At 40.7% G+C, this 26,053-nt stretch overlaps 7 non-coding genes across 7 annotated transcripts; all 7 read left to right on the top strand.

Annotated features, from left to right (window-relative positions):
• The first annotated feature begins 3,015 nt into the window (after window positions 1-3,015).
• On the top strand, window positions 3,016-3,233 carry LOC141257028 (small nucleolar RNA U3). The gene has a single exon (XR_012317965.1). It is a non-coding gene; the product is annotated as a small nucleolar RNA U3 (small nucleolar RNA).
• Window positions 3,234-6,471: 3,238 nt separating this feature from the next.
• Window positions 6,472-6,689, top strand: LOC141253342 (small nucleolar RNA U3). Its single transcript, XR_012314434.1, has one exon. It is a non-coding gene; the product is annotated as a small nucleolar RNA U3 (small nucleolar RNA).
• A 3,238-nt stretch (window positions 6,690-9,927) lies between these two features.
• On the top strand, window positions 9,928-10,145 carry LOC141253330 (small nucleolar RNA U3). Its single transcript, XR_012314423.1, has one exon. It is a non-coding gene; the product is annotated as a small nucleolar RNA U3 (small nucleolar RNA).
• Window positions 10,146-13,383: 3,238 nt separating this feature from the next.
• Window positions 13,384-13,601, top strand: LOC141253319 (small nucleolar RNA U3). The gene has a single exon (XR_012314412.1). It is a non-coding gene; the product is annotated as a small nucleolar RNA U3 (small nucleolar RNA).
• A 3,239-nt stretch (window positions 13,602-16,840) lies between these two features.
• Window positions 16,841-17,058, top strand: LOC141257017 (small nucleolar RNA U3). The gene has a single exon (XR_012317954.1). It is a non-coding gene; the product is annotated as a small nucleolar RNA U3 (small nucleolar RNA).
• A 3,237-nt stretch (window positions 17,059-20,295) lies between these two features.
• Window positions 20,296-20,513, top strand: LOC141253307 (small nucleolar RNA U3). Its single transcript, XR_012314401.1, has one exon. It is a non-coding gene; the product is annotated as a small nucleolar RNA U3 (small nucleolar RNA).
• A 3,575-nt stretch (window positions 20,514-24,088) lies between these two features.
• On the top strand, window positions 24,089-24,306 carry LOC141253557 (small nucleolar RNA U3). Its single transcript, XR_012314644.1, has one exon. It is a non-coding gene; the product is annotated as a small nucleolar RNA U3 (small nucleolar RNA).
• The last annotated feature ends 1,747 nt before the right edge of the window (window positions 24,307-26,053 follow it).

Here is a 26,053-nt window from a genome sequence, read left to right as displayed (position 1 = left end):
TTGATTCTGAGTTTGTTTTTTCGTGACATATTGTACTTCATGATTGCGGTAAAATTTCTTCAATATCACTTGCGTTTATTTGTGAAAAAAACGGAAATTTGGCGAAAATTTTGCAATTTTCAAAATTTGAATTTTTATGCCCTTAAATCAGAGAGATATGTCACACAAAATAGTTAATAAATAACATTTCCCACATGTTTACTTTACATCAGCACAATTTTGGAACCAAAATTTTTTTTTGTTATGGAGCTACAAGGGTTAAAAGTTGACCAGCGATTTCTCATTTTTCCAATAAAATTTACAAAGCCATTTTTCTAGGGATCACATCACATTTGAAGTCACTTTGAGAGGTCTTTATGACAGAAAATACCCAAAAGTGTCACCATTCTAAAAACTGCACCCCTCAAGGTGCTCAAAACCACATTCAAGAACTCTATTAACCCTTCAGGTGCTTCACAGGAATTTTTGGAATGTGGAAGAAAAAAATGAACGTTTAACTTTTTTCACAAAAATGTTACTTTAGATCCATTTTTTTTATTTTCGCAGGGGTAACAGGAAAAAATGGACCCCAAAATTTGTTGTGAAATTTCCCCTGGGCACGCAGATACCCCATATGTGGGGAAAAACCACTGTTTGGGCGCACGGCAGGGCTCGGAAGGGAAGGAGCGCCATTTGAATTTTCAATTGTAAAATTTGCTTGAATAATTAGCGGACGCCATGTTGCGTTTGGAGAGCCCCTGATGTGCCTAAACAGTGGAAACCCCCCACAAGTGACCCCATTTTGGAAACTAGACCCCCCTGGGAACTTATCTAGATGGGTGGTGAGCATTTTGAACACCCAGGTGCTTCACAAATTTATCCGTAAAAATGAAAAAGTATTTTTTTTTCCAGTTTTTCATTTTTATGAATCAATTTGTGAAGCACCTGGGGGTTCCAAGTGCTCACTATGCCACTAGATAGGTGCCTTGGGGGGTCTAGTTTCCAAAATGGGGTCACTTGTGGGGGAGCTCCAATGTTTAGGCACACAGGGGCTCTCCAAACGCGACATGGTGTCCGCTAACAAATTGGAACCATGTCGCATTTGGAGAGCCCCTGTGTGTCTAAACATTGGAGCTCCCCCATATGTGACCCCATTTTGGAAACTAGACCCCCCAAGGCACCTATCTAGATGCATAGTGAGCACTTGGAACCCCTAGGTGCGTCACAAATTGATTCGTAAAAATTAAAAAGTTTTTTTTTTTCCACTTTTTCATTTTTACGAATCAATTTGTGAAGCACCTGGGGGTTTTATAGGTCAGTTTGTTCCGGACGCGGCGATACCAAATATATGTACTTTTATTCTTTGTTTGCTTTTTTTTCATAATAATATTTATTGATGGGTACATTTTATTTTTATTTTTGGTGGATTATTTTTTTTATTTTTTTTTTAAATATTTTTTTTACATTTTTTTTTACATTTTTTTTCACTTTCTGAGAGTTTTTACACTTTTTTACTTTATCCCACTCTAGGACTTTAACTTTTTTTATTCTGGTCGCCTGCACAGCATAGGGATAGAGCACCATCCCTGTGCTATGCAGGCAGTCAGCGCTGCACAGTGAGAACATTGTGTGGTCATGCACTGCGCATGACCAAACAATGTTCCTGCTGCCTGGTGACCCGGATGTTGTCATGACGACATCGGGTCGTCATGGCAACACCCGGGAAGCCGCGGCAGACAGCGCTGGAGGCCGGAAGAGGAGGTGAGTATATCGATCACCTCTCCTTGCCACCACAATGCTGCGATCGACTTTGATCGCAGCATTGCGGGGGTTAATGTGCCGGGAGCGGTGCGGGACCGCTCCCTGCACATAGTACCGTGTGTCAGCTGTGACAATCAGCTGACACCCGGCGGCGATCGCGCCCGCACAGCCTGTGTGCGCGCGCAATCACGATGACGTACTAATACGGGTCAGGCTCTTAAAGCCCAGGGCACTGACGCGTATTAATACGTCATGGGCTGTAAAGGGGTTAAAGAGTGAACAATGAGTCTCATATTGCAGTTCTGACCAGTGTCAGCATTCCCATATATCCCAGTGATTCTGAGATTGTTATTTTGTGACACATATTTCATGTTAGTGGTACATTTTGGCTCTTATGATTTGTGTTTATTTATGAAAATGTCAAAAAATTGACAATAAATTTGGTATTGTCACAATTTTCAAACCTTGGATTTTTATGCCCTTAAACCAGATGGTTACATCACACAAATAGTTAATAAATAACATTTCCCACCTCTGCTTTACATCAGCATCATTTTTTAAATATATATTTTTTTTATAACAAGTTAGAAGGTTTAAAAGCACATTCAAAAAGTTTATTAACCCTCCAGACTCTACCCAGGAATGTGGAAGGAAAAAAATGAACATTTAAATTGTTTCCACAAAAATGTTGTTTTGCTCCAAATGTTTAATTTTCACAAGGGTAACATGAGAAAATGGACTATAGAATTTGTTTTGCAATTTCACCTGAGTGTTCCGATACCCCATATGTGGGGGAAAACTACTGTTTGGGTGCACGGCAGGGTTTGGAATGGAAGGAGCACCGTTTGACTTTTGGAGCGCAAAATTGGCTGAAATACATAGGTGACCCTATGTCACATTTGCAGAACCCCTGATGTGCATTAAGAGTGGAAATCCCTCACAAGTGACCCCATTTTGGAAACTTCACCCCTCAAGGAACTTATACAGATGTGTAGTGAGCACCTTGAACCCACAGGGTTTTTTTGTTGTTGTGGATCATCTTGTCATGATATGTAGATTATGTAGGAGGAGCTACAAGCTCAGAGAGTTTCCCATTGACTGATTGATGTGACATATGCAGATTAGGGCTAGAGACATCTGTGATCTGGAGGATTATGGGGCCATTATACAAGTATAGACGCTTCTGTAGGGTCATTATGTGTCAGGTGTGAATGTCTCCCTAATGTTACACACAGGGCCCTATCACTCGGAGGACATTACGGGCAGGAAGAGGTTAAGACTATACTTTCAGGGATCATTTCTATAGTGTGTAACTTGAGAAATGTGCTCTAAAGTGTCCAAACTCCCCAACCACAAGGAGGAGCTGTAGTGATCTCTCCTGAGCGTGAAGTGAGCTCTCAGTTCTGCTTCATTGCAGGAGCTGATTGCTGGTGATGATCGTTCTCCTTCTCTGTTACAGAGAGGGTGGAGGGGGAGATCACAGGCTGAGTGGTTGGGTTTATGTAATGTAAGAAGAAGAGATACAATGGTTTTTGTTTTGGATTTTGTCTTCACAGCATTGTTTGTAAGGTGGAAAAACACTTAGGTTTTTAGTTTAGTGGTTTAATTCCTTAACAACCTAAGGTGGTTTGCACCTTAATGACCAGGCTAGTTTTTACATTTCAGACCACTGTCACTTTATGAGGTAATTACTCTGGAACGCTTCAACGGATCCCCCTTGATTCTGAGTTTGTTTTTTCGTGACATATTGTACTTCATGATTGCGGTAAAATTTCTTCAATATCACTTGCGTTTATTTGTGAAAAAAACGGAAATTTGGCGAAAATTTTGCAATTTTCAAAATTTGAATTTTTATGCCCTTAAATCAGAGAGATATGTCACACAAAATAGTTAATAAATAACATTTCCCACATGTTTACTTTACATCAGCACAATTTTGGAACCAAAATTTTTTTTTGTTATGGAGCTACAAGGGTTAAAAGTTGACCAGCGATTTCTCATTTTTCCAATAAAATTTACAAAGCCATTTTTCTAGGGATCACATCACATTTGAAGTCACTTTGAGAGGTCTTTATGACAGAAAATACCCAAAAGTGTCACCATTCTAAAAACTGCACCCCTCAAGGTGCTCAAAACCACATTCAAGAACTCTATTAACCCTTCAGGTGCTTCACAGGAATTTTTGGAATGTGGAAGAAAAAAATGAACGTTTAACTTTTTTTCACAAAAATGTTACTTTAGATCCATTTTTTTTATTTTCGCAGGGGTAACAGGAAAAAATGGACCCCAAAATTTGTTGTGAAATTTCCCCTGGGCACGCAGATACCCCATATGTGGGGAAAAACCACTGTTTGGGCGCACGGCAGGGCTCGGAAGGGAAGGAGCGCCATTTGAATTTTCAATTGTAAAATTTGCTTGAATAATTAGCGGACGCCATGTTGCATTTGGAGAGCCCCTGATGTGCCTAAACAGTGGAAACCCCCCACAAGTGACCCCATTTTGGAAACTAGACCCCCCTGGGAACTTATCTAGATGGGTGGTGAGCATTTTGAACACCCAGGTGCTTCATAAATTAATCCGTAAAAATGAAAAAGTATTTTTTATCCAGTTTTTCATTTTTATGAATCAATTTGTGAAGCACCTGGGGGTTCCAAGTGCTCACTATGCCACTAGATAGGTGCCTTGGGGGGTCTAGTTTCCAAAATGGGGTCACTTCTGGGGGAGCTCCAATGTTTAGGCACACAGGGGCTCTCCAAACGCGACATGGTGTCCGCTAACAAATTGGAACCATGTCGCATTTGGAGAGCCCCTGTGTGTCTAAACATTGGAGCTCCCCCATATGTGACCCCATTTTGGAAACTAGACCCCCCAAGGCACCTATCTAGATGCATAGTGAGCACTTGAAACCCCTAGGTGCGTCACAAATTGATTCGTAAAAATTAAAAAGTTTTTTTTTTTCCACTTTTTCATTTTTACGAATCAATTTGTGAAGCACCTGGGGGTTTTATAGGTCAGTTCGTTCCGGACGCGGCGATACCAAATATATGTACTTTTATTCTTTGTTTGCTTTTTTTTCATAATAATATTTATTGATGGGTACATTTTATTTTTATTTTTGGTGGATTATTTTTTTTATTTTTTTTTAAATATTTTTTTTACATTTTTTTTTACATTTTTTTTTCACTTTCTGAGAGTTTTTACACTTTTTTACTTTGTCCCACTCTGGGACATTAACTTTTTTTATTCTGATCGCCTGCACAGCATAGGGATGGAGCACCATCCCTGTGCTATGCAGGCAGTCAGCGCTGCACAGTGAGAACATTGTGTGGTCATGCACTGCGCATGACCAAACAATGTTCCTGCTGCCTGGTGACCCGGATGTTGTCATGACGACATCGGGTCGTCATGGCAACACCCGGGAAGCCGCGGCAGACAGCGCTGGAGGCCGGAAGAGGAGGTGAGTATATCGATCACCTCTCCTTGCCACCACAATGCTGCGATCGACTTCGATCGCAGCATTGCGGGGGTTAATGTGCCGGGAGCGGTGCGGGACCGCTCCCTGCACATAGTACCGTGTGTCAGCTGTGACAATCAGCTGACACCCGGCGGCGATCGCGCCCGCACAGCCTGTGTGCGCGCGCAATCACGATGACGTACTAATACGGGTCAGGCTCTTAAAGCCCAGGGCACTGACGCGTATTAATACGCCATGGGCTGTAAAGGGGTTAAAGAGTGAACAATGAGTCTCATATTGCAGTTCTGACCAGTGTCAGCATTCCCATATATCCCAGTGATTCTGAGATTGTTATTTTGTGACACATATTTCATGTTAGTGGTACATTTTGGCTCTTATGATTTGTGTTTATTTATGAAAATGTCAAAAAATTGACAATAAATTTGGTATTGTCACAATTTTCAAACCTTGGATTTTTATGCCCTTAAACCAGATGGTTACATCACACAAATAGTTAATAAATAACATTTCCCACCTCTGCTTTACATCAGCATCATTTTTTAAATATATATTTTTTTATAACAAGTTAGAAGGTTTAAAAGCACATTCAAAAAGTTTATTAACCCTCCAGACTCTACCCAGGAATGTGGAAGGAAAAAAATGAACATTTAAATTGTTTCCACAAAAATGTTGTTTTGCTCCAAATGTTTAATTTTCACAAGGGTAACATGAGAAAATGGACTATAGAATTTGTTTTGCAATTTCACCTGAGTGTTCCGATACCCCATATGTGGGGGAAAACTACTGTTTGGGTGCACGGCAGGGTTTGGAATGGAAGGAGCACCGTTTGACTTTTGGAGCGCAAAATTGGCTGAAATACATAGGTGACCCTATGTCACATTTGCAGAACCCCTGATGTGCATTAAGAGTGGAAATCCCTCACAAGTGACCCCATTTTGGAAACTTCACCCCTCAAGGAACTTATCCAGATGTGTAGTGAGCACCTTGAACCCACAGGGTTTTTTTGTTGTTGTGGATCATCTTGTCATGATATGTAGATTATGTAGGAGGAGCTACAAGCTCAGAGAGTTTCCCATTGACTGATTGATGTGACATATGCAGATTAGGGCTAGAGACATCTGTGATCTGGAGGATTATGGGGCCATTATACAAGTATAGACGCTTCTGTAGGGTCATTATGTGTCAGGTGTGAATGTCTCCCTAATGTTACACACAGGGCCCTATCACTCGGAGGACATTACGGGCAGGAAGAGGTTAAGACTATACTTTCAGGGATCATTTCTATAGTGTGTAACTTGAGAAATGTGCTCTAAAGTGTCCAAACTCCCCAACCACAAGGAGGAGCTGTAGTGATCTCTCCTGAGCGTGAAGTGAGCTCTCAGTTCTGCTTCATTGCAGGGGCTGATTGCTGGTGATGATCGTTCTCCTTCTCTGTTACAGAGAGGGTGGAGGTGGAGATCACAGGCTGAGTGGTTGGGTTTATGTAATGTAAGAAGAAGAGATACAATGGTTTTTGTTTTGGATTTTGTCTTCACAGCATTGTTTGTAAGGTGGAAAAACACTTAGGTTTTTAGTTTAGTGGTTTAATTCCTTAACAACCTAAGGTGGTTTGCACCTTAATGACCAGGCTAGTTTTTACATTTCAGACCACTGTCACTTTATGAGGTAATTACTCTGGAACGCTTCAACGGATCCCCCTTGATTCTGAGTTTGTTTTTTCGTGACATATTGTACTTCATGATTGCGGTAAAATTTCTTCAATATCACTTGCGTTTATTTGTGAAAAAAACGGAAATTTGGCGAAAATTTTGCAATTTTCAAAATTTGAATTTTTATGCCCTTAAATCAGAGAGATATGTCACACAAAATAGTTAATAAATAACATTTCCCACATGTTTACTTTACATCAGCACAATTTTGGAACCAAAATTTTTTTTTGTTATGGAGCTACAAGGGTTAAAAGTTGACCAGCGATTTCTCATTTTTCCAATAAAATTTACAAAGCCATTTTTCTAGGGATCACATCACATTTGAAGTCACTTTGAGAGGTCTTTATGACAGAAAATACCCAAAAGTGTCACCATTCTAAAAACTGCACCCCTCAAGGTGCTCAAAACCACATTCAAGAACTCTATTAACCCTTCAGGTGCTTCACAGGAATTTTTGGAATGTGGAAGAAAAAAATGAACATTTAACTTTTTTCACAAAAATGTTACTTTAGATCCATTTTTTTTATTTTCGCAGGGGTAACAGGAAAAAATGGACCCCAAAATTTGTTGTGAAATTTCCCCTGGGCACGCAGATACCCCATATGTGGGGAAAAACCACTGTTTGGGCGCACGGCAGGTCTCGGAAGGGAAGGAGCGCCATTTGAATTTTCAATTGTAAAATTTGCTTGAATAATTAGCGGACGCCATGTTGCGTTTGGAGAGCCCCTGATGTGCCTAAACAGTGGAAACCCCCCACAAGTGACCCCATTTTGGAAACTAGACCCCCCTGGGAACTTATCTAGATGGGTGGTGAGCATTTTGAACACCCAGGTGCTTCACAAATTTATCCGTAAAAATGAAAAAGTATTTTTTTTTCCAGTTTTTCATTTTTATGAATCAATTTGTGAAGCACCTGGGGGTTCCAAGTGCTCACTATGCCACTAGATAGGTGCCTTGGGGGGTCTAGTTTCCAAAATGGGGTCACTTGTGGGGGAGCTCCAATGTTTAGGCACACAGGGGCTCTCCAAACGCGACATGGTGTCCGCTAACAAATTGGAACCATGTCGCATTTGGAGAGCCCCTGTGTGTCTAAACATTGGAGCTCCCCCATATGTGACCCCATTTTGGAAACTAGACCCCCCAAGGCACCTATCTAGATGCATAGTGAGCACTTGGAACCCCTAGGTGCATCACAAATTGATTCGTAAAAATTAAAAAGTTTTTTTTTTCCACTTTTTCATTTTTACGAATCAATTTGTGAAGCACCTGGGGGTTTTATAGGTCAGTTCGTTCCGGACGCGGCGATACCAAATATATGTACTTTTATTCTTTGTTTGCTTTTTTTTCATAATAATATTTATTGATGGGTACATTTTATTTTTATTTTTGGTGGATTCTTTTTTTTATTTTTTTTTTTAAATATTTTTTTTACATTTTTTTTTACATTTTTTTTCACTTTCTGAGAGTTTTTACACTTTTTTACTTTATCCCACTCTGGGACTTTAACTTTTTTTATTCTGGTCGCCTGCACAGCATAGGGATGGAGCACCATCCCTGTGCTATGCAGGCAGTCAGCGCTGCACAGTGAGAACATTGTGTGGTCATGCACTGCGCATGACCAAACAATGTTCCTGCTGCCTGGTGACCCGGATGTTGTCATGACGACATCGGGTCGTCATGGCAACACCCGGGAAGCCGCGGCAGACAGCGCTGGAGGCCGGAAGAGGAGGTGAGTATATCGATCACCTCTCCTTGCCACCACAATGCTGCGATCGACTTCGATCGCAGCATTGCGGGGGTTAATGTGCCGGGAGCGGTGCGGGACCGCTCCCTGCACATAGTACCGTGTGTCAGCTGTGACAATCAGCTGACACCCGGCGGCGATCGCGCCCGCACAGCCTGTGTGCGCGCGCAATCACGATGACGTACTAATACGGGTCAGGCTCTTAAAGCCCAGGGCACTGACGCGTATTAATACGCCATGGGCTGTAAAGGGGTTAAAGAGTGAACAATGAGTCTCATATTGCAGTTCTGACCAGTGTCAGCATTCCCATATATCCCAGTGATTCTGAGATTGTTATTTTGTGACACATATTTCATGTTAGTGGTACATTTTGGCTCTTATGATTTGTGTTTATTTATGAAAATGTCAAAAAATTGACAATAAATTTGGTATTGTCACAATTTTCAAACCTTGGATTTTTATGCCCTTAAACCAGATGGTTACATCACACAAATAGTTAATAAATAACATTTCCCACCTCTGCTTTACATCAGCATCATTTTTTAAATATATATTTTTTTATAACAAGTTAGAAGGTTTAAAAGCACATTCAAAAAGTTTATTAACCCTCCAGACTCTACCCAGGAATGTGGAAGGAAAAAAATGAACATTTAAATTGTTTCCACAAAAATGTTGTTTTGCTCCAAATGTTTAATTTTCACAAGGGTAACATGAGAAAATGGACTATAGAATTTGTTTTGCAATTTCACCTGAGTGTTCCGATACCCCATATGTGGGGGAAAACTACTGTTTGGGTGCACGGCAGGGTTTGGAATGGAAGGAGCACCGTTTGACTTTTGGAGCGCAAAATTGGCTGAAATACATAGGTGACCCTATGTCACATTTGCAGAACCCCTGATGTGCATTAAGAGTGGAAATCCCTCACAAGTGACCCCATTTTGGAAACTTCACCCCTCAAGGAACTTATCCAGATGTGTAGTGAGCACCTTGAACCCACAGGGTTTTTTTGTTGTTGTGGATCATCTTGTCATGATATGTAGATTATGTAGGAGGAGCTACAAGCTCAGAGAGTTTCCCATTGACTGATTGATGTGACATATGCAGATTAGGGCTAGAGACATCTGTGATCTGGAGGATTATGGGGCCATTATACAAGTATAGACGCTTCTGTAGGGTCATTATGTGTCAGGTGTGAATGTCTCCCTAATGTTACACACAGGGCCCTATCACTCGGAGGACATTACGGGCAGGAAGAGGTTAAGACTATACTTTCAGGGATCATTTCTATAGTGTGTAACTTGAGAAATGTGCTCTAAAGTGTCCAAACTCCCCAACCACAAGGAGGAGCTGTAGTGATCTCTCCTGAGCGTGAAGTGAGCTCTCAGTTCTGCTTCATTGCAGGGGCTGATTGCTGGTGATGATCGTTCTCCTTCTCTGTTACAGAGAGGGTGGAGGTGGAGATCACAGGCTGAGTGGTTGGGTTTATGTAATGTAAGAAGAAGAGATACAATGGTTTTTGTTTTGGATTTTGTCTTCACAGCATTGTTTGTAAGGTGGAAAAACACTTAGGTTTTTAGTTTAGTGGTTTAATTCCTTAACAACCTAAGGTGGTTTGCACCTTAATGACCAGGCTAGTTTTTACATTTCAGACCACTGTCACTTTATGAGGTAATTACTCTGGAACGCTTCAACGGATCCCCCTTGATTCTGAGTTTGTTTTTTCGTGACATATTGTACTTCATGATTGCGGTAAAATTTCTTCAATATCACTTGCGTTTATTTGTGAAAAAAACGGAAATTTGGCGAAAATTTTGCAATTTTCAAAATTTGAATTTTTATGCCCTTAAATCAGAGAGATATGTCACACAAAATAGTTAATAAATAACATTTCCCACATGTTTACTTTACATCAGCACAATTTTGGAACCAAAATTTTTTTTTGTTATGGAGCTACAAGGGTTAAAAGTTGACCAGCGATTTCTCATTTTTCCAATAAAATTTACAAAGCCATTTTTCTAGGGATCACATCACATTTGAAGTCACTTTGAGAGGTCTTTATGACAGAAAATACCCAAAAGTGTCACCATTCTAAAAACTGCACCCCTCAAGGTGCTCAAAACCACATTCAAGAACTCTATTAACCCTTCAGGTGCTTCACAGGAATTTTTGGAATGTGGAAGAAAAAAATGAACATTTAACTTTTTTCACAAAAATGTTACTTTAGATCCATTTTTTTTATTTTCGCAGGGGTAACAGGAAAAAATGGACCCCAAAATTTGTTGTGAAATTTCCCCTGGGCACGCAGATACCCCATATGTGGGGAAAAACCACTGTTTGGGCGCACGGCAGGTCTCGGAAGGGAAGGAGCGCCATTTGAATTTTCAATTGTAAAATTTGCTTGAATAATTAGCGGACGCCATGTTGCGTTTGGAGAGCCCCTGATGTGCCTAAACAGTGGAAACCCCCCACAAGTGACCCCATTTTGGAAACTAGACCCCCCTGGGAACTTATCTAGATGGGTGGTGAGCATTTTGAACACCCAGGTGCTTCACAAATTTATCCGTAAAAATGAAAAAGTATTTTTTTTTCCAGTTTTTCATTTTTATGAATCAATTTGTGAAGCACCTGGGGGTTCCAAGTGCTCACTATGCCACTAGATAGGTGCCTTGGGGGGTCTAGTTTCCAAAATGGGGTCACTTGTGGGGGAGCTCCAATGTTTAGGCACACAGGGGCTCTCCAAACGCGACATGGTGTCCGCTAACAAATTGGAACCATGTCGCATTTGGAGAGCCCCTGTGTGTCTAAACATTGGAGCTCCCCCATATGTGACCCCATTTTGGAAACTAGACCCCCCAAGGCACCTATCTAGATGCATAGTGAGCACTTGGAACCCCTAGGTGCATCACAAATTGATTCGTAAAAATTAAAAAGTTTTTTTTTTCCACTTTTTCATTTTTACGAATCAATTTGTGAAGCACCTGGGGGTTTTATAGGTCAGTTCGTTCCGGACGCGGCGATACCAAATATATGTACTTTTATTCTTTGTTTGCTTTTTTTTCATAATAATATTTATTGATGGGTACATTTTATTTTTATTTTTGGTGGATTCTTTTTTTTATTTTTTTTTTTAAATATTTTTTTTACATTTTTTTTTACATTTTTTTTCACTTTCTGAGAGTTTTTACACTTTTTTACTTTATCCCACTCTGGGACTTTAACTTTTTTTATTCTGGTCGCCTGCACAGCATAGGGATGGAGCACCATCCCTGTGCTATGCAGGCAGTCAGCGCTGCACAGTGAGAACATTGTGTGGTCATGCACTGCGCATGACCAAACAATGTTCCTGCTGCCTGGTGACCCGGATGTTGTCATGACGACATCGGGTCGTCATGGCAACACCCGGGAAGCCGCGGCAGACAGCGCTGGAGGCCGGAAGAGGAGGTGAGTATATCGATCACCTCTCCTTGCCACCACAATGCTGCGATCGACTTCGATCGCAGCATTGCGGGGGTTAATGTGCCGGGAGCGGTGCGGGACCGCTCCCTGCACATAGTACCGTGTGTCAGCTGTGACAATCAGCTGACACCCGGCGGCGATCGCGCCCGCACAGCCTGTGTGCGCGCGCAATCACGATGACGTACTAATACGGGTCAGGCTCTTAAAGCCCAGGGCACTGACGCGTATTAATACGCCATGGGCTGTAAAGGGGTTAAAGAGTGAACAATGAGTCTCATATTGCAGTTCTGACCAGTGTCAGCATTCCCATATATCCCAGTGATTCTGAGATTGTTATTTTGTGACACATATTTCATGTTAGTGGTACATTTTGGCTCTTATGATTTGTGTTTATTTATGAAAATGTCAAAAAATTGACAATAAATTTGGTATTGTCACAATTTTCAAACCTTGGATTTTTATGCCCTTAAACCAGATGGTTACATCACACAAATAGTTAATAAATAACATTTCCCACCTCTGCTTTACATCAGCATCATTTTTTAAATATATATTTTTTTATAACAAGTTAGAAGGTTTAAAAGCACATTCAAAAAGTTTATTAACCCTCCAGACTCTACCCAGGAATGTGGAAGGAAAAAAATGAACATTTAAATTGTTTCCACAAAAATGTTGTTTTGCTCCAAATGTTTAATTTTCACAAGGGTAACATGAGAAAATGGACTATAGAATTTGTTTTGCAATTTCACCTGAGTGTTCCGATACCCCATATGTGGGGGAAAACTACTGTTTGGGTGCACGGCAGGGTTTGGAATGGAAGGAGCACCGTTTGACTTTTGGAGCGCAAAATTGGCTGAAATACATAGGTGACCCTATGTCACATTTGCAGAACCCCTGATGTGCATTAAGAGTGGAAATCCCTCACAAGTGACCCCATTTTGGAAACTTCACCCCTCAAGGAACTTATCCAGATGTGTAGTGAGCACCTTGAACCCACAGGGTTTTTTTGTTGTTGTGGATCATCTTGTCATGATATGTAGATTATGTAGGAGGAGCTACAAGCTCAGAGAGTTTCCCATTGACTGATTGATGTGACATATGCAGATTAGGGCTAGAGACATCTGTGATCTGGAGGATTATGGGGCCATTATACAAGTATAGACGCTTCTGTAGGGTCATTATGTGTCAGGTGTGAATGTCTCCCTAATGTTACACACAGGGCCCTATCACTCGGAGGACATTACGGGCAGGAAGAGGTTAAGACTATACTTTCAGGGATCATTTCTATAGTGTGTAACTTGAGAAATGTGCTCTAAAGTGTCCAAACTCCCCAACCACAAGGAGGAGCTGTAGTGATCTCTCCTGAGCGTGAAGTGAGCTCTCAGTTCTGCTTCATTGCAGGGGCTGATTGCTGGTGATGATCGTTCTCCTTCTCTGTTACAGAGAGGGTGGAGGTGGAGATCACAGGCTGAGTGGTTGGGTTTATGTAATGTAAGAAGAAGAGATACAATGGTTTTTGTTTTGGATTTTGTCTTCACAGCATTGTTTGTAAGGTGGAAAAACACTTAGGTTTTTAGTTTAGTGGTTTAATTCCTTAACAACCTAAGGTGGTTTGCACCTTAATGACCAGGCTAGTTTTTACATTTCAGACCACTGTCACTTTATGAGGTAATTACTCTGGAACGCTTCAACGGATCCCCCTTGATTCTGAGTTTGTTTTTTCGTGACATATTGTACTTCATGATTGCGGTAAAATTTCTTCAATATCACTTGCGTTTATTTGTGAAAAAAACGGAAATTTGGCGAAAATTTTGCAATTTTCAAAATTTGAATTTTTATGCCCTTAAATCAGAGAGATATGTCACACAAAATAGTTAATAAATAACATTTCCCACATGTTTACTTTACATCAGCACAATTTTGGAACCAAAATTTTTTTTTGTTATGGAGCTACAAGGGTTAAAAGTTGACCAGCGATTTCTCATTTTTCCAATAAAATTTACAAAGCCATTTTTCTAGGGATCACATCACATTTGAAGTCACTTTGAGAGGTCTTTATGACAGAAAATACCCAAAAGTGTCACCATTCTAAAAACTGCACCCCTCAAGGTGCTCAAAACCACATTCAAGAACTCTATTAACCCTTCAGGTGCTTCACAGGAATTTTTGGAATGTGGAAGAAAAAAATGAACATTTAACTTTTTTCACAAAAATGTTACTTTAGATCCATTTTTTTTATTTTCGCAGGGGTAACAGGAAAAAATGGACCCCAAAATTTGTTGTGAAATTTCCCCTGGGCACGCAGATACCCCATATGTGGGGAAAAACCACTGTTTGGGCGCACGGCAGGTCTCGGAAGGGAAGGAGCGCCATTTGAATTTTCAATTGTAAAATTTGCTTGAATAATTAGCGGACGCCATGTTGCGTTTGGAGAGCCCCTGATGTGCCTAAACAGTGGAAACCCCCCACAAGTGACCCCATTTTGGAAACTAGACCCCCCTGGGAACTTATCTAGATGGGTGGTGAGCATTTTGAACACCCAGGTGCTTCACAAATTTATCCGTAAAAATGAAAAAGTATTTTTTTTTCCAGTTTTTCATTTTTATGAATCAATTTGTGAAGCACCTGGGGGTTCCAAGTGCTCACTATGCCACTAGATAGGTGCCTTGGGGGGTCTAGTTTCCAAAATGGGGTCACTTGTGGGGGAGCTCCAATGTTTAGGCACACAGGGGCTCTCCAAACGCGACATGGTGTCCGCTAACAAATTGGAACCATGTCGCATTTGGAGAGCCCCTGTGTGTCTAAACATTGGAGCTCCCCCATATGTGACCCCATTTTGGAAACTAGACCCCCCAAGGCACCTATCTAGATGCATAGTGAGCACTTGGAACCCCTAGGTGCATCACAAATTGATTCGTAAAAATTAAAAAGTTTTTTTTTTTCCACTTTTTCATTTTTACGAATCAATTTGTGAAGCACCTGGGGGTTTTATAGGTCAGTTCGTTCCGGACGCGGCGATACCAAATATATGTACTTTTATTCTTTGTTTGCTTTTTTTTCATAATAATATTTATTGATGGGTACATTTTATTTTTATTTTTGGTGGATTCTTTTTTTTATTTTTTTTTTTAAATATTTTTTTTACATTTTTTTTTACATTTTTTTTCACTTTCTGAGAGTTTTTACACTTTTTTACTTTATCCCACTCTGGGACTTTAACTTTTTTTATTCTGGTCGCCTGCACAGCATAGGGATGGAGCACCATCCCTGTGCTATGCAGGCAGTCAGCGCTGCACAGTGAGAACATTGTGTGGTCATGCACTGCGCATGACCAAACAATGTTCCTGCTGCCTGGTGACCCGGATGTTGTCATGACGACATCGGGTCGTCATGGCAACACCCGGGAAGCCGCGGCAGACAGCGCTGGAGGCCGGAAGAGGAGGTAAGTATATCGATCACCTCTCCTTGCCACCACAATGCTGCGATCGACTTTGATCGCAGCATTGCGGGGGTTAATGTGCCGGGAGCGGTGCGGGACCGCTCCCTGCACATAGTACCGTGTGTCAGCTGTGACAATCAGCTGACACCCGGCGGCGATCGCGCCCGCACAGCCTGTGTGCGCGCGCAATCACGATGACGTACTAATACGGGTCAGGCTCTTAAAGCCCAGGGCACTGACGCGTATTAATACGCCATGGGCTGTAAAGGGGTTAAAGAGTGAACAATGAGTCTCATATTGCAGTTCTGACCAGTGTCAGCATTTCCATATATCCCAGTGATTCTGAGATTGTTATTTTGTGACACATATTTCATGTTAGTGGTACATTTTGGCTCTTATGATTTGTGTTTATTTATGAAAATGTCAAAAAATTGACAATAAATTTGGTATTGTCACAATTTTCAAACCTTGGATTTTTATGCCCTTAAACCAGATGGTTACATCACACAAATAGTTAATAAATAACATTTCCCACCTCTGCTTTACATCAGCATCATTTTTTAAATATATATTTTTTTATAACAAGTTAGAAGGTTTAAAAGCACATTCAAAAAGTTTATTAACCCTCCAGACTCTACCCAGGAATGTGGAAGGAAAAAAATGAACATTTAAATTGTTTCCACAAAAATGTTGTTTTGCTCCAAATGTTTAATTTTCACAAGGGTAACATGAGAAAATGGACTATAGAATTTGTTTTGCAATTTCACCTGAGTGTTCCGATACCCCATATGTGGGGGAAAACTACTGTTTGGGTGCACAGCAGGGTTTGGAATGGAAGGAGCACCGTTTGACTTTTGGAGCGCAAAATTGGCTGAAATACATAGGTGACCCTATGTCACATTTGCAGAACCCCTGATGTGCATTAAGAGTGGAAATCCCTCACAAGTGACCCCATTTTGGAAACTTCACCCCTCAAGGAACTTATCCAGATGTGTAGTGAGCACCTTGAACCCACAGGGTTTTTTTGTTGTTGTGGATCATCTTGTCATGATATGTAGATTATGTAGGAGGAGCTACAAGCTCAGAGAGTTTCCCATTGACTGATTGATGTGACATATGCAGATTAGGGCTAGAGACATCTGTGATCTGGAGGATTATGGGGCCATTATACAAGTATAGACGCTTCTGTAGGGTCATTATGTGTCAGGTGTGAATGTCTCCCTAATGTTACACACAGGGCCCTATCACTCGGAGGACATTACGGGCAGGAAGAGGTTAAGACTATACTTTCAGGGATCATTTCTATAGTGTGTAACTTGAGAAATGTGCTCTAAAGTGTCCAAACTCCCCAACCACAAGGAGGAGCTGTAGTGATCTCTCCTGAGCGTGAAGTGAGCTCTCAGTTCTGCTTCATTGCAGGAGCTGATTGCTGGTGATGATCGTTCTCCTTCTCTGTTACAGAGAGGGTGGAGGGGGAGATCACAGGCTGAGTGGTTGGGTTTATGTAATGTAAGAAGAAGAGATACAATGGTTTTTGTTTTGGATTTTGTCTTCACAGCATTGTTTGTAAGGTGGAAAAACACTTAGGTTTTTAGTTTAGTGGTTTAATTCCTTAACAACCTAAGGTGGTTTGCACCTTAATGACCAGGCTAGTTTTTACATTTCAGACCACTGTCACTTTATGAGGTAATTACTCTGGAACGCTTCAACGGATCCCCCTTGATTCTGAGTTTGTTTTTTCGTGACATATTGTACTTCACGATTGCGGTAAAATTTCTTCAATATCACTTGCGTTTATTTGTGAAAAAAACGGAAATTTGGCGAAAATTTTGCAATTTTCAAAATTTGAATTTTTATGCCCTTAAATCAGAGAGATATGTCACACAAAATAGTTAATAAATAACATTTCCCACATGTTTACTTTACATCAGCACAATTTTGGAACCAAAATTTTTTTTTGTTATGGAGCTACAAGGGTTAAAAGTTGACCAGCGATTTCTCATTTTTCCAATAAAATTTACAAAGCCATTTTTCTAGGGACCACATCACATTTGAAGTCACTTTGAGAGGTCTTTATGACAGAAAATACCCAAAAGTGACACCATTCTAAAAACTGCACCCCTCAAGGTGCTCAAAACCACATTCAAGAACTTTATTAACCCTTCAGGTGCTTCACAGGAATTTTTGGAATGTGGAAGAAAAAAATGAACGTTTAACTTTTTTCACAAAAATGTTAATTTAGACCCATTTTTTTTTATTTTCGCAGGGGTAACAGGAAAAAATGGACCCCAAAATTTGTTGTGAAATTTCCCCTGGGCACGCAGATACCCCATATGTGGGGAAAAAACACTGTTTGGGCGCACGGCAGGGCTCGGAAGGGAAGGAGCGCCATTTGAATTTTCAATTGTAAAATTTGCTTGAATAATTAGCGGACGCCATGTTGCATTTGGAGAGCCCCTGATGTGCCTAAACAGTGGAAACCCCCCACAAGTGACCCCATTTTGGAAACTAGACCCCCCTGGGAACTTATCTAGATGGGTGGTGAGCATTTTGAACACCCAGGTGCTTCACAAATTAATCCGTAAAAATGAAAAAGTATTTTTTATCCAGTTTTTCATTTTTATGAATCAATTTGTGAAGCACCTGGGGGTTCCAAGTGCTCACTATGCCACTAGATAGGTGCCTTGGGGGGTCTAGTTTCCAAAATGGGGTCACTTGTGGGGGAGCTCCAATGTTTAGGCACACAGGGGCTCTCCAAACGCGACATGGTGTCCGCTAACAAATTGGAACCATGTCGCATTTGGAGAGCCCCTGTGTGTCTAAACATTGGAGCTCCCCCATATGTGACCCCATTTTGGAAACTAGACCCCCCAAGGCACCTATCTAGATGCATAGTGAGCACTTGAAACCCCTAGGTGCTTCACAAATTGATTCGTAAAAATTAAAAAGTTTTTTTTTTTCCACTTTTTCATTTTTACGAATCAATTTGTGAAGCACCTGGGGGTTTTATAGGTCAGTTCGTTCCGGACGCGGCGATACCAAATATATGTACTTTTATTCTTTGTTTGCTTTTTTTTCATAATAATATTTATTGATGGGTACATTTTATTTTTATTTTTGGTGGATTATTTTTTTTATTTTTTTTTAAATATTTTTTTTACATTTTTTTTTACATTTTTTTTCACTTTCTGAGAGTTTTTACACTTTTTTACTTTGTCCCACTCTGGGACATTAACTTTTTTTATTCTGATCGCCTGCACAGCATAGGGATGGAGCACCATCCCTGTGCTATGCAGGCAGTCAGCGCTGCACAGTGAGAACATTGTGTGGTCATGCACTGCGCATGACCAAACAATGTTCCTGCTGCCTGGTGACCCGGATGTTGTCATGACGACATCGGGTCGTCATGGCAACACCCGGGAAGCCGCGGCAGACAGCGCTGGAGGCCGGAAGAGGAGGTGAGTATATCGATCACCTCTCCTTGCCACCACAATGCTGCGATCGACTTCGATCGCAGCATTGCGGGGGTTAATGTGCCGGGAGCGGTGCGGGACCGCTCCCTGCACATAGTACCGTGTGTCAGCTGTGACAATCAGCTGACACCCGGCGGCGATCGCGCCCGCACAGCCTGTGTGCGCGCGCAATCACGATGACGTACTAATACGGGTCAGGCTCTTAAAGCCCAGGGCACTGACGCGTATTAATACGCCATGGGCTGTAAAGGGGTTAAAGAGTGAACAATGAGTCTCATATTGCAGTTCTGACCAGTGTCAGCATTCCCATATATCCCAGTGATTCTGAGATTGTTATTTTGTGACACATATTTCATGTTAGTGGTACATTTTGGCTCTTATGATTTGTGTTTATTTATGAAAATGTCAAAAAATTGACAATAAATTTGGTATTGTCACAATTTTCAAACCTTGGATTTTTATGCCCTTAAACCAGATGGTTACATCACACAAATAGTTAATAAATAACATTTCCCACCTCTGCTTTACATCAGCATCATTTTTTAAATATATATTTTTTTATAACAAGTTAGAAGGTTTAAAAGCACATTCAAAAAGTTTATTAACCCTCCAGACTCTACCCAGGAATGTGGAAGGAAAAAAATGAACATTTAAATTGTTTCCACAAAAATGTTGTTTTGCTCCAAATGTTTAATTTTCACAAGGGTAACATGAGAAAATGGACTATAGAATTTGTTTTGCAATTTCACCTGAGTGTTCCGATACCCCATATGTGGGGGAAAACTACTGTTTGGGTGCACGGCAGGGTTTGGAATGGAAGGAGCACCGTTTGACTTTTGGAGCGCAAAATTGGCTGAAATACATAGGTGACCCTATGTCACATTTGCAGAACCCCTGATGTGCATTAAGAGTGGAAATCCCTCACAAGTGACCCCATTTTGGAAACTTCACCCCTCAAGGAACTTATCCAGATGTGTAGTGAGCACCTTGAACCCACAGGGTTTTTTTGTTGTTGTGGATCATCTTGTCATGATATGTAGATTATGTAGGAGGAGCTACAAGCTCAGAGAGTTTCCCATTGACTGATTGATGTGACATATGCAGATTAGGGCTAGAGACATCTGTGATCTGGAGGATTATGGGGCCATTATACAAGTATAGACGCTTCTGTAGGGTCATTATGTGTCAGGTGTGAATGTCTCCCTAATGTTACACACAGGGCCCTATCACTCGGAGGACATTACGGGCAGGAAGAGGTTAAGACTATACTTTCAGGGATCATTTCTATAGTGTGTAACTTGAGAAATGTGCTCTAAAGTGTCCAAACTCCCCAACCACAAGGAGGAGCTGTAGTGATCTCTCCTGAGCGTGAAGTGAGCTCTCAGTTCTGCTTCATTGCAGGGGCTGATTGCTGGTGATGATCGTTCTCCTTCTCTGTTACAGAGAGGGTGGAGGTGGAGATCACAGGCTGAGTGGTTGGGTTTATGTAATGTAAGAAGAAGAGATACAATGGTTTTTGTTTTGGATTTTGTCTTCACAGCATTGTTTGTAAGGTGGAAAAACACTTAGGTTTTTAGTTTAGTGGTTTAATTCCTTAACAACCTAAGGTGGTTTGCACCTTAATGACCAGGCTAGTTTTTACATTTCAGACCACTGTCACTTTATGAGGTAATTACTCTGGAACGCTTCAACGGATCCCCCTTGATTCTGAGTTTGTTTTTTCGTGACATATTGTACTTCATGATTGCGGTAAAATTTCTTCAATATCACTTGCGTTTATTTGTGAAAAAAATGGAAATTTGGCGAAAATTTTGCAATTTTCAAAATTTGAATTTTTATGCCCTTAAATCAGAGAGATATGTCACACAAAATAGTTAATAAATAACATTTCCCACATGTTTACTTTACATCAGCACAATTTTGGAACCAAAATTTTTTTTTGTTATGGAGCTACAAGGGTTAAAAGTTGACCAGCGATTTCTCATTTTTCCAATAAAATTTACAAAGCCATTTTTCTAGGGATCACATCACATTTGAAGTCACTTTGAGAGGTCTTTATGACAGAAAATACCCAAAAGTGTCACCATTCTAAAAACTGCACCCCTCAAGGTGCTCAAAACCACATTCAAGAACTTTATTAACCCTTCAGGTGCTTCACAGGAATTTTTGGAATGTGGAAGAAAAAAATTAACGTTTAACTTTTTTCACAAAAATGTTACTTTAGATCCATTTTTTTTATTTTCACAGGGGTAACAGGAAAAAATGGACCCCAAAATTTGTTGTGAAATTTCCCCTGGGCACGCAGATACCCCATATGTGGGGAAAAACCACTGTTTGGGCGCACGGCAGGGCTCGGAAGGGAAGGAGCGCCATTTGAATTTTCAATTGTAAAATTTGCTTGAATAATTAGCGGACGCCATGTTGCGTTTGGAGAGCCCCTGATGTGCCTAAACAGTGGAAACCCCCCACAAGTGACCCCATTTTGGAAACTAGACCCCCCTGGGAACTTATCTAGATGGGTGGTGAGCATTTTGAACACCCAGGTGCTTCACAAATTAATCCGTAAAAATGAAAAAGTATTTTTTTTTCCAGTTTTTAATTTTTATGAATCAATTTGTGAAGCACCTCGGGGTTCCAAGTGCTCACTATGCCACTAGATAGGTGCCTTGGGAGGTCTAGTTTCCAAAATGGGGTCACTTGTGGGGGAGCTCCAATGTTTAGGCACACAGGGGCTCTCCAAACGCGACATGGTGTCCGCTAACAAATTGAAAGGAAAATCGGCTCAAATTGTTAGCGGACACCATGTTGCTTTTGGAGAGCCCCTGTGTGCCTAAACATTGGAGCTCCCCCACAAGTGACCCCATTTTGGAAACTAGAACCCCCAAGGCACCTATCTAGATGCATAGTGAGCACTTGTAACCCCCAGGTGCTTCACAAATTGATTCGTAAAAATGAAAAAGTGGAAAAGAAAATACTTTTTCATTTTTACAAATCAATTTGTGAAGCACCTAGGGGTTCCAAGTGCTCACTATGCATCTAGATAGGTGCCTTGAGGGGTCTAGGTTCCAAAATGAGGTCACTTGTGGGGGAGCTCCAATGTTTAGGCACACAGGAGCTCTCCAAACGTGACATGGTGTCCGCTAACAAATTGGAACCATGTCGCATTTGGAGAGCCCCTTTGTGTCTAAACATTGGAGCTCCCCCATATGTGACCCCATTTTGGAAACTAGACCCCCCAAGGCACCTATCTAGATGCATAGTGAGCACTTGGAACCCCTAGGTGCGTCACAAATTGATTCGTAAAAATTAAAAAGTTTTTTTTTTTCCACTTTTTCATTTTTACGAATCAATTTGTGAAGCACCTGGGGGTTTTATAGGTCAGTTCGTTCCAGACGCGGCGATACCAAATATATGTACTTTTATTCTTTGTTTGCTTTTTTTTCATAATAATATTTATTGATGGGTACATTTTATTTTTATTTTTGGTGGATTATTTTTTTTTAAATATTTTTTTTACATTTTTTTTTACATTTTTTTTCACTTTCTGAGAGTTTTTACACTTTTTTACTTTGTCCCACTCTGGGACTTTAACTTTTTTTATTCTGATCGCCTGCACAGCATAGGGATGGAGCACCATCCCTGTGCTATGCAGGCAGTCAGCGCTGCACAGTGAGAACATTGTGTGGTCGTGCACTGCGCATGACCATACAATGTTCCTGCTGCCTGGTGACCCGGATGTTGTCATGACGACATCGGGTCGTCATGGCAACACCCGGGAAGCCGCGGCAGACAGCGCTGGAGGCCGGAAGAGGAGGTGAGTATATCGATCACCTCTCCTTGCCACCACAATGCTGCGATCGACTTCGTTCGGACCGCTCCCTGCACATAGTACCGTGTGTCAGCTGTGACAATCAGCTGACACCCGGCGGCGATCGCGCCCGCACAGCCTGTGTGCGCGCGCAATCACGATGATGTACTAATATGGGTCAGGCTCTTAAAGCCCAGGGCACTGACGCGTATTAATACGTCATGGGCTGTAAAGGGGTTAAAGAGTGAACAATGAGTCTCATATTGCAGTTCTGAGCAGTGTCAGCGTTCCCATATATCCCAGTGATTCTGAGATTGTTATTTTGTGACACATATTTCATGTTAGTGGTACATTTTGGCTCTTATGATTTGTGTTTATTTATGAAAATGTCAAAAAATTGACAATAAATTTGGTATTGTCACAATTTTCAAACCTTGGATTTTTATGCCCTTAAACCAGATGGTTATATCACACAAATAGTTAATAAATAACATTTCCCACCTCTGCTTTACATCAGCATCATTTTTTAAATATATATTTTTTTTATAACAAGTTAGAAGGTTTAAAAGCACATTCAAGAAGTTTATTAACCCTCCAGACTCTACCCAGGAATGTGGAAGGAAAAAAATGAACATTTAAATTGTTTCCACAAAAATGTTGTTTTGCTCCAAATGTTTAATTTTCACAAGGGTAACATGAGAAAATGGACTATAGAATTTGTTTTGCAATTTCACCTGAGTGTTCCGATACCCCATATGTGGGGGAAAACTACTGTTTGGGTGCACAGCAGGGTTTGGAATGGAAGGAGCACCGTTTGACTTTTGGAGCGCAAAATTGGCTGAAATACATAGCTGACCCTATGTCACATTTGCAGAACCCCTGATGTGCATTAAGAGTGGAAATCCCTCACAAGTGACCCCATTTTGGAAACTTCACCCCTCAAGGAACTTATCCAGATGTGTAGTGAGCACCTTGAACCCACAGGGTTTTTTTGTTGTTGTGGATCATCTTGTCATGATATGTAGATTATGTAGGAGGAGCTACAAGCTCAGAGAGTTTCCCATTGACTGATTGATGTGACATATGCAGATTAGGGCTAGAGACATCTGTGATCTGGAGGATTATGGGGCCATTATACAAGTATAGACGCTTCTGTAGGGTCATTATGTGTCAGGTGTGAATGTCTCCCTAATGTTACACACAGGGCCCTATCACTCGGAGGACATTACGGGCAGGAAGAGGTTAAGACTATACTTTCAGGGATCATTTTTATAGTGTGTAACTTGAGAAATGTGTTCTAAAGTGTCCAAACTCCCCAACCACAAGGAGGAGCTGTAGTGATCACTCCTGAGCGTGAAGTGAGTTCTCAGTTTTGTTTCATTTCAGGGGCTGATTGCTGGTGATGATCGTTCTCCTTCTCTGTTACAGAGAAGGTGGAGGGGGAGATCACAGGCTGAGTGGTTGGGTTTATGTAATGTAAGAAGAAGAGATACAATAGTTTTTGTTTTGGATTTTGTCTTCACAGCATTGTTTGTAAGGTGGAAAAACACTTAGGTTTTTAGTTTAGTGGTTTAATTCCTTAACAACCTAAGGTGGTTTGCACCTTAATGACCAGGCTAGTTTTTACATTTCAGACCACTGTCACTTTATGAGATAATTACTCTGGAACGCTTCAACGGATCCCCCTTGATTCTGAGTTTGTTTTTTCGTGACATATTGTACTTCATGATTGCGGTAAAATTTCTTCAATATCACTTGCGTTTATTTGTGAAAAAAAACGGAAATTTGGCGAAAATTTTGCAATTTTCAAAATTTGAATTTTTATGCTCTTAAATCAGAGAAATATGTCACACAAAATAGTTAATAAATAACATTTCCCACATGTTTACTTTACATCAGCACAATTTTGGAACCAAATTTTTTTTTTGTTATGGAGCTATAAGGGTTAAAAGTTGACCAGCGATTTCTCATTTTTCCAACAAAATTTACAAAGCCATTTTTCTAGGGACCACATCACATTTGAAGTCACTTTGAGAGGTCTTTATGACAGAAAATACCCAAAAGTGACACCATTCTAAAAACTGCACCCCTCAAGGTGCTCAAAACTACATTCAAGAACTTTATTGACCCTTCAGGTGCTTCACAGGAATTTTTGGAATGTGGAAGAAAAAAATGAACGTTTAACTTTTTTCACAAAAATGTTACTTTAGACCCATTTTTTTTTATTTTCGCAGGGGTAACAGGAAAAAATGGACCCCAAAATTTGTTGTGAAATTTCCCCTGGGCACGCAGATACCCCATATGTGGAGAAAAAACACTGTTTGGGCGCACGGCAGGGCTCGGAAGGGAAGGAGCGCCATTTGAATTTTCAATTGTAAAATTTGCTTGAATAATTAGCGGACGCCATGTTGCGTTTGGAGAGCCCCTGATGTGCCTAAACAGTGGAAACCCCCCACAAGTGACCCCATTTTGGAAACTAGACCCCCCTGGGAACTTATCTAGATGGGTGGTGAGCATTTTGAACACCCAGGTGCTTCATAAATTAATCCGTAAAAATGAAAAAGTATTTTTTATCCAGTTTTTCATTTTTATGAATCAATTTGTGAAGCACCTGGGGGTTCCAAGTGCTCACTATGCCACTAGATAGGTGCCTTGGGGGGTCTAGTTTCCAAAATGGGGTCACTTCTGGGGGAGCTCCAATGTTTAGGCACACAGGGGCTCTCCAAACGCGACATGGTGTCCGCTAACAAATTGGAACCATGTCGCATTTGGAGAGCCCCTGTGTGTCTAAACATTGGAGCTCCCCCATATGTGACCCCATTTTGGAAACTAGACCCCCCAAGGCACCTATCTAGATGCATAGTGAGCACTTGAAACCCCTAGGTGCGTCACAAATTGATTCGTAAAAATTAAAAAGTTTTTTTTTTTCCACTTTTTCATTTTTACGAATCAATTTGTGAAGCACCTGGGGGTTTTATAGGTCAGTTCGTTCCGGACGCGGCGATACCAAATATATGTACTTTTATTCTTTGTTTGCTTTTTTTTCATAATAATATTTATTGATGGGTACATTTTATTTTTATTTTTGGTGGATTATTTTTTTTATTTTTTTTTAAATATTTTTTTTACATTTTTTTTTACATTTTTTTTTCACTTTCTGAGAGTTTTTACACTTTTTTACTTTGTCCCACTCTGGGACATTAACTTTT

Source organism: Phyllobates terribilis, unplaced genomic scaffold (genome assembly GCF_046119375.1).
Source record: "Phyllobates terribilis strain yellow unplaced genomic scaffold, ASM4611937v1 Scaffold_2__4_contigs__length_985480577, whole genome shotgun sequence".
Classification (NCBI taxonomy): Eukaryota; Metazoa; Chordata; class Amphibia; order Anura; family Dendrobatidae; genus Phyllobates; species Phyllobates terribilis.
Note: the sequence above shows the minus strand (reverse complement) of the source record. Positions and strands in the feature narration are given on the sequence as shown.